This window comes from Leptinotarsa decemlineata, unplaced genomic scaffold (assembly GCF_025532065.1).
Source record: "Leptinotarsa decemlineata unplaced genomic scaffold, Ldec_3_MD MMD2_tig00026282_RagTag_RagTag, whole genome shotgun sequence".
NCBI classification, from domain to species: Eukaryota; Metazoa; Arthropoda; class Insecta; order Coleoptera; family Chrysomelidae; genus Leptinotarsa; species Leptinotarsa decemlineata.
The window spans coordinates 3,833,473-3,841,875 of record NW_027412668.1 but is presented as its reverse complement, the minus strand read 5'-3'; positions in this window follow the sequence as shown (position 1 = coordinate 3,841,875).

Sequence of the window (8,403 nt, the reverse complement as noted above, 5' to 3'; positions counted from 1 at the left end):
CTAATGTACATGGTCCGCGGAATCATTCACCTTATTTTTTGAATATACCTCGTAGTTGTTTCGAGAGGGTTTTTATATGAAGATGGAGAAATAGAAAGCCAAGTTGATAAATTGTGGAATGAACATTTGAAACAATGAAAAATAAAACGGCATTCTATAGCTTCCTTTCTCTTGCACCGTCTTTTCGAAACAGAACATATCGACCGGCAGAAGACAAAAGGGTCGAAGTAAGGAAAACGTCGAATTCGGTTCGAGTTTTCCTTTTAGTTTGTTAGCGGCATTCTGCCAAGCCATCGTCGATCTCTACGTCGGATCCTGTTGTGGATAGATAGGGCGCCGCTCGTAGATATCAAATTACCCCATTATTCTGCCTTAGCCACCCTTACCTGATGCTGCAGCCTCTCTCTCTCCGATGAATCGTTAGCCAAGGGCGTAGAAGATGTGAATGGGAAATGAAAACAGTTTTTTGTGGTAAACTAACTGACCAGGCGAACTTTATTCCGCGCCATAGAATTAATAAATGTTAAGTTATTAGCAGAGTTTTTCAATTTGAGCACGGGACCAGGCCATACTAACACGGCCAGTGTAGCCAGGTCATTGTCGTGCTTAACCGTAGAATTTGTGTCAGAAAAACAGAATATTGATATTATAAATATATTACATACTACATACCTACATAAAGTGACCAGACGTCCCGTTTTGAACGAGACTGTCCCTTTATTCGACCATCTGTCCCGTTGTCTCAAATAATAATCTGGGACGTAAAATAGTCCCGTTTTCTAAAATCATCTCTAAAAAAACCTTTGATAGGTATCGGATGTAGAGTCCATATAATTCACAATGCTATAAAATCTGCTGCAGACGGCCTACCTTTAGATCAGGGGTCTCCAAACTTTGAAGCCTTCGGGCCATAATGATTTTTTCAGTTTGTTCCAAGGGCCAATTTCTGCCCTTAACTATATTTCTAGACTAGGATAGTCGCAAAGTGCGTGACCTAAGCAAACTCACGCTTTTTTTGCATTTCAATTATTATTGTGTATTGTGACACTTAACGACATCTAGTAGCGAGTAGTGGTACTATGTACTATCTTTTTCAGCTACCCGCTAGGTGGCATTGGACGTAATTAAATATTTGGAATTACCGCGTTGGTTTGAGAAAGTTCTGGTTCTAGCTAGTGTATTCCTATCACCTCGAGATGGCAGTAATAATTGCATATAAAAATGCTAGCGGCGCAACTGCGAGTTAGTCTGCGTAGGAAAGGCGAAGGAAGCGAAATTGTCTATTGTGAAATGAAGTAACACCCGTCAATAAAAGTATTTTGATTTGACTTATTATTTTTATGTGTGATTTGTTAGCTTGGAAAAGAAGCGAAAAATCAACAGTGAATGGGGGCGCCACCTACACGTCTTTCTCTTTTTTAAAGATTCATAACTTTTTTGGGCGTACTTCTAGCACATTTTTCAGTAAAAAAATCGATTCCTCTATCATATCTACGTAAATAAGCTACCCTTGTTACTAGTCGCTGTAAGCAACTGTTTTCTAAATATTTGGACTTGAAAACTTCAAGTCGATTATTTGATAATCGAAGCATGTTGAAGTTATTACAAATATTTTGCTTTTTTCATAAGAATGCTTTGGAAATGAATTATACGTTTTACTCGTTTGAAGAGGTCATTACTGTTGGGTACGTTCCTTTATGACATCCTTAAGCGAAATAGTTATTTTTGTATCAAGGGTGCATAATCAGTATTTGTTTTAATAAAATTTGCAAGAAATGTTAACACTTCATTTAAGGAAATTTTGAATATGTAGAATAAACTAAAATAAACGAAACTAAATTGTATTCAAATAAATTGTTGGAAGTGTCCACCTTCAGCGAAGATACATGCAGTCAGTCGTCTAGTCATTGAATCTCGTACCCGCTCAAAATTATTATTGGTGTGTTTCTTATTGTTTCACAGGCGTCTACTATTCGGTTTCTTAGATCTTCCTCGTTCACTACTGGAGTCTTATAAACTAGTGACTTCAAATGTCCCCAAAAATAAAAATCTATCGGGTTTAGATCTGGGGACCTTGATGCCCACGCCTGGTTAGGTTCTTCTACACCCCTACCGATCCATCGATTTGGATAGACTGTGTTAAGAATTCCCTGGCTATTCCCCATCATGCATAAACCAAATGCGGATACGAATTTTCTAATGGTACACTCTGAAGTAGTCCCGGCAATTCATTTTCTAAAAAGTGTCTGTAAGTTGCGCCATTCAGTCGGAATGGAAGATAGAAAGGACCTATCAAGTAATTATTAATTATTGCCGCCCATACATTTACAGGAAATTCATACCGATAATGCCTTTCACTAACTGCGTGCGGATTTTCGAGAGCCCAAACATGGTTTTTAAAGTTTGTGATAGCATTTCGGAGAAGTTTGCCTCGTCCGTGAAGAGTACATATCTTAAATATTGAGGATTTCCAGCCAATTTTCTCAAAAATCATTGACACATAGTAATGCGTTGGGGAAAGTCTCGTGGCAAAAAGCTTGTACCCTTGAATATGGTATGGATAAAACTGTTGATCGTGTATAATTCTCCAACTGTGGACTGAGTAGAATTGACAGCTTCAGCAATTACTCTTGTGCTTGTTTCTGGATTCTCCTCGAGAGCGTTCAAAAACTCTTCTTCCAATTCTGGTTCGGACTGCTCGTGGTCTTCCAATAATATCAGCTGCCCTCTTAGAACTACCTGTTTCTGCCAAGCGACGGTGGAGACTAGCAAATGTTGGAGCTGAAGGCAGTACTCGATTAGGAAATCGCTCCTGGTAAATACGTCTTGCTTCGCGCGCATTGCCATCCGCAAGGCCATAAACGAAATGCATATCGGCTAAATGAGCATTATTGTTTAAATAATCCATTTTTTCAAAATAAGTGTTTTCTACTTCTACTTACGGAAACTTCAACAAAACGTCTAACTGTCACAAAATATGTAATTACCAAAACTACTCACAAACGTCAAATTTATTTCCAAAGCATTCTTGTGAAAAATGCGAAATATTCGTAATAACTTCAACATGCATCGATTATCAAATAATCGACTTCAAGTTTTCAAGTACAAATATTTAGAAAACGGTTGCTTACAGCGACTAGTAACAAGGGCAGCTTATTTACGTAGATATGATATCCTCCTATCACCAAGTTTCGTTTAATTAAGTTCAGTATTTCAAAAGTTATTTGAAAAAAACTAAAATAAAAATAAAACTTCAACATCCTGTATCTTGGAAACGAAGCGTTTCCGGACATTTATTTATTTGGACAATTCATATTAGAAGTTTGAAGTTTGTCAAAGTACTTTTGAATCACCTTGTACACAGAATTCTTCAGAATGAGTTGGAAGCAAGTTATGTGTCAGTTTGAAAATGAATATCATTGCTAACTCGTACAGTCTCTGGGAAACAGACAGCCACTGCAACATTGCAGTGTACATGTTAAGTACATACTTAACATGTTTCATATACTAGTATACATATTCACTTGTAAAATAATCCTCATTCCACAATTCTGTAACTTTTGTAAAGCCGATAACTTATTTTGGTCAAATGAGATTGAAACTAGAATAGGCACTCCTCAAGGATCATGTCACCAACCTTATTCAATATATATTTATAACTGATCTACCCATGGAGGTAAATAAAACAAGCTATCCAATTATTTATGCAGATGACACTAATTTAATCATCACTGGACACTCAAGGGGGGAAATACAGGACAAAGCTGACGAATCTATCAAAAAACATAACCCAATGGTGTGGTAATAATAACATATCTCTGAATATAGACAAGTCAATAGCTGTTTACTTTAATACAAAAAATGCCACTGTGAACCAGAGCATACTACTTAAAACTGAAGAAACATCATTAGAAAACTCGACCTGTACAAAATTTTTAGGGGTCCACTTGGATCAAAAACTCACATGGAACGATCAAGTTGAACATACATCCTCAAAACTGAGCTCATATTGCTTCATTATTAGAAACTTGCGTAACACAGTGTCAATGGAAGTACTGAAACTACTATATTTTGGCCTTATTCAGTCATGCCTGTCATATGGTCTGATTTTCTGGGGAAAAGCCCATAATAGTGGTCAATTATTTATCACTCAAAAAAAAATTATAAGGTGTATGCTGAATTTATCTAGCAAAACATCTTGTAAAAACCACTTTGTTGAGCTGGGTATTATGTCATTACCAAGCTTGTACATTTACTCAATAATTGTTCACATCATAAATAAACATAACTCTCTCAAAACAAGAAAGGATGTTCACAATCATAATACGCGGCAGAAGGACACCATCAATTTATGTTTCTCTAGATTATCAATCGGACAGAAGAATCCCAATTATATAGGAATCAAATGCTACAATAAAATATGTGAAATTAAGAAATTTAGAGAACTCAGCACAAGTTTATTTAAAAGTTAACTAAAAAAGTTTTTAGTACAGAAATACTATTATTCAGTTCAGGAGTTTTTGAATGAAAATTTTGACTCGGACCACATGAAACAGTAGTCTTTTGATTCAAATTTTTAATGAATAATTCTAATTAGTATTGATAAACTTATATTTCATTTATTAATTTTTAAAGTGTGTACATGTACCTATTTTTTTATATTAATTTATTTTATTTTATGACCAAAAAGCGAAATTGTATAATATTATTATAACCTACTTATTAGTGACGATTCCCATAATGTATGGTACTTGTATTGTAACATTCAGTGGAAAATAAATTGTCTTGTCTTGTCTTGTCTCATATTTTTGTAGAGAGTCCATTTTAAAACTAATTGTCTTCTTCCTTTCTTTGGAATATTACCACATTTTTGGAGAAGTAGAAAGCCAAAACCTATTATTCCCAAAAAATAACCTCTAGGTACTAAAAATATACCCCTTTCAATATAAGCTATATTTTAGTTGTAGTTCCCATTGATATCCGGTTTTCGACATAAATTTCCGAAATTTCAGCATGTAATCCATATCTGACAGCATTCAATTAAAGAATAAAAACGCCCTGACTACAGTGACACCGTTAGACACTTCTGGAACAATTCCTACAAAATATTACACAATAGTTCAAGGGGCCGTTCCCCTATTTTATTAACCTGCGTTTCACAATTTCAGTAAATCAGAAAGGGGTTACAAAAGGGATATTCGGTTACTACAGAAATTAAACAAAAAACGAGTATTTACCTAAAAGTTGAAATAAACCAAATTCCAGTTTCGACGTACAGCTGTTTACGGTCCTATTTTTGCGCTTTTTAAGTTTCCTGTTTTACTTTTTATTTCCTGTTTTTCTACTCGAAGGAACGAATCGAATTTATAGGGGTAATAAAGATTATAGGGCTATTCGTTAGAGCTGTTTATTAGGATATCTCCCCATAACTCCGGTAATGTCAACAATAAATCTTGATTGGGGTTTTTGAAAGTAACCACTCGACTTAAGAATGAAATACCGCATTTCGAGGATTTTATTCGCTCCAAAAATTCAGTTTCAGGAATGCCTATAAATACATAAATGTTATCAAAATTGGATAGAGAAGGAAGCTAATAATCTAAATCCTATAACCAAATACACACATCGGAAAAGTCTAGGGATATTTTTAAAAATGGCAATATTTTTTTTTAGATCGCTTTAGGAAAAAAAAGTTGACGGGTGATTATTAAACGAATGCAACTTACAACAAAATTTATAAAAGGGTCAAAAATACTGAGTGCGCATATAAGCAAAACTAAAAAAAAATATGGCTCTTCTTTGGCACCCCGAAAAAAAATCATAATACAAAAAAAGTGGAATCAGTACAAAGTATGGCCTCCACGCTGGTTTATTACGGCCCTACATCTATCGTGCATCGTCAAAATAAGATTGTCAATGTCTTGTTGAGGTACATTTGCCCATTCAGCGATTAAAAGCTCTCTCAATTGAAACGTTGTGTGAATGTTCCCCATATGCGGAGTAATTCTTCGTTGAAGCATGTCCCACACATGCTCGATGGGATTCAGGTCCGGTGATTGTGCTGGCCATGGCAATACATCAACTCCTTCGTTGGTGAGCCAGTCAGTCACTAGACGCGCGACATGTGGACGAGCATTATCGTGCATTAGGTGGAAGTTTTCACCAACAGCACCAGCAAACGGACGGACGATAGGTAGAAGAATGGTGTCGAGGTACTGTCGAGCTGTGAGGGAGAGATTTGGAAAAACGAAATCGGTTCTGCCGCCGATCATGACTTCGCCCCATAGCATTACTGTACCACCTCTGTATGTGTGGACTTCCTGGGCGTGTCTCAAACGTTCATTATTTCCAGGTCGTCTCCACAGTCTTACTCGACGAGAATCTGGATGAAATCCAAATCTGGATTCGTCTGTAAACAAAACTGTGGACCAATCATTTGCACACCACTCTAATCTTCTACCGCGATTGCCTCTCGACAAAGGTGGACATCTAAGTGGCCTTCTGTTGTGGAGACCTGCTTCATGCAGTCGATTTCTGACAGTATCACGACCAATGGTTACCTGGTGCGTCTGCTGCAACACGTTAACCAACTCAGGTGCTGTGATTGTCGGTTGTCTTCTTGCGGTTAAGACCAAAAATCGGTCTTGAACTGCAGTTGTAGCGCGTCCTCGCCCTGGATGTTGTTCGGCTGGACTGCCAGTTTCACGGAAACGCCACCACAATCGACTGATAACACTTTGGGAGACCCCCAAACGAAGAGCTACATCATTTTGTCGCATGCCACCTTGAAGAAGCCCTACAGCTCTATTCATCTCAGCAAATGGTAAGTGATGGCGTTCCATGTTAAAGCACAATATTTCCAGTTTAATTGCTGAGCAAGAACTGCATAGAATGTACAAACTCGACACTTTCAGATTATTCATTTTAGCCGAAAACCTAAAGATTAGTTACCGTTTTTGCAGGCTTTGTTCAACCCATAGAAATCTACAGGGTGGTCGAGTGTACCAATTCAATCGAAATTAAACGACCTCATGTATTTATTTTTATGATATTTAGTATGTTATAAAAATATCCCTAGACTTTTCCGATGTGTGTATATAGGATTAGACTTTTATCTAATTTCTACTTTGATTTTATTTTGGTGGTACGGCCGGTTTTTATGAAACCATTCTCAAGTAAACTGAGGCAGTTTCACAAACAAATACTTAAGTTTACAATTACATAGTCAATGTCAGTTAGGTAGGTTAATTAAACCTGTACCTGAAATCATCAATACTTTATCTGAGATACCAAAACATTAATTACCTACACAGGCCAACAAAAAAAATGTTTTTGAAAACTTTGTTTACTTTAATAGCAGATTTTTATAGATTTTTGTGTGCTGAATCCAAATCTGGTCCTAATTTTTTTTTGAATTACCCATAGTTTTTAAGAAATTTACTTTTTTTATATAATTTAAAATCTTTACGGTATATGGTAAAATTAATGAAACACTATGTTAAATCACTATCATGGTTTTTATTTACAGTAGGTCATTTGAAATAATGATACAGTGTTGTAATGTAGGTTTCACTAGTCAGATGGAATTGGTTTCTTTTTCTCCTTTGAAGTTTCTTGTGTAGCTTTTCCTGCGATGAGTCGCTTGTTGTGCTTCACGGTAAAGTAACCAACAGTAGTCTGCCATCATGGTGTTGTTCCATCGGCCCAGGTAACGTTTGTCCATCAATTTAATATCTTGGTGAAAACGCTCACCCTGCTCCCCGCTAGCATCTCCCAAATTTTCCAGGAAGTAAACAAGATGACTGTTCAAGAAGTGAACTTTCAGGCTCGTCAAACATTCAAGTTTCTTAAAATGTTTTAACATGTTAGCTACAATGATTCGATATTCTGGGTTATTTGCATTTTCTAAAAATTGAGAAAGAACTTTTTTTCGAATGTCGGGTCCTACAAAGACGCCTTCTTTAAGTTTAGCCCCTAAAAGGTTTGGAAATTTCTGACAGAGATAGTTGAAACAAGGTCCATCTTTAGGCAATGCCTTTACAAACTGTTCCATCATGCCTAACTTTATATGTAGAGGTGGTAAGAGAATATTTTAGGATCTACCAGGTTTTTACGGAGAATGTTCCTCTCGCCAGGTTTTAAAGACTCCCTCACAAGCCAGTTCTTTCTGCACCAATGTTGATCCCTTGCTTTACTGTCCCATTCACACAAACAACATGGAAATTTGGTAAAACCGCCTTGCTGACCTAGAAGCATGCATGTTACGTTCAAGTCACCACATATCATCCAACCATGAGCCGAATAGCCAATTTTATTCAAAACTATTTCTAGGTTTTCATAGGTCTCTTTCATATGTACAGAATGGTACAGAAGGTATAGATGCATAAGTGTTACTATTGTGTA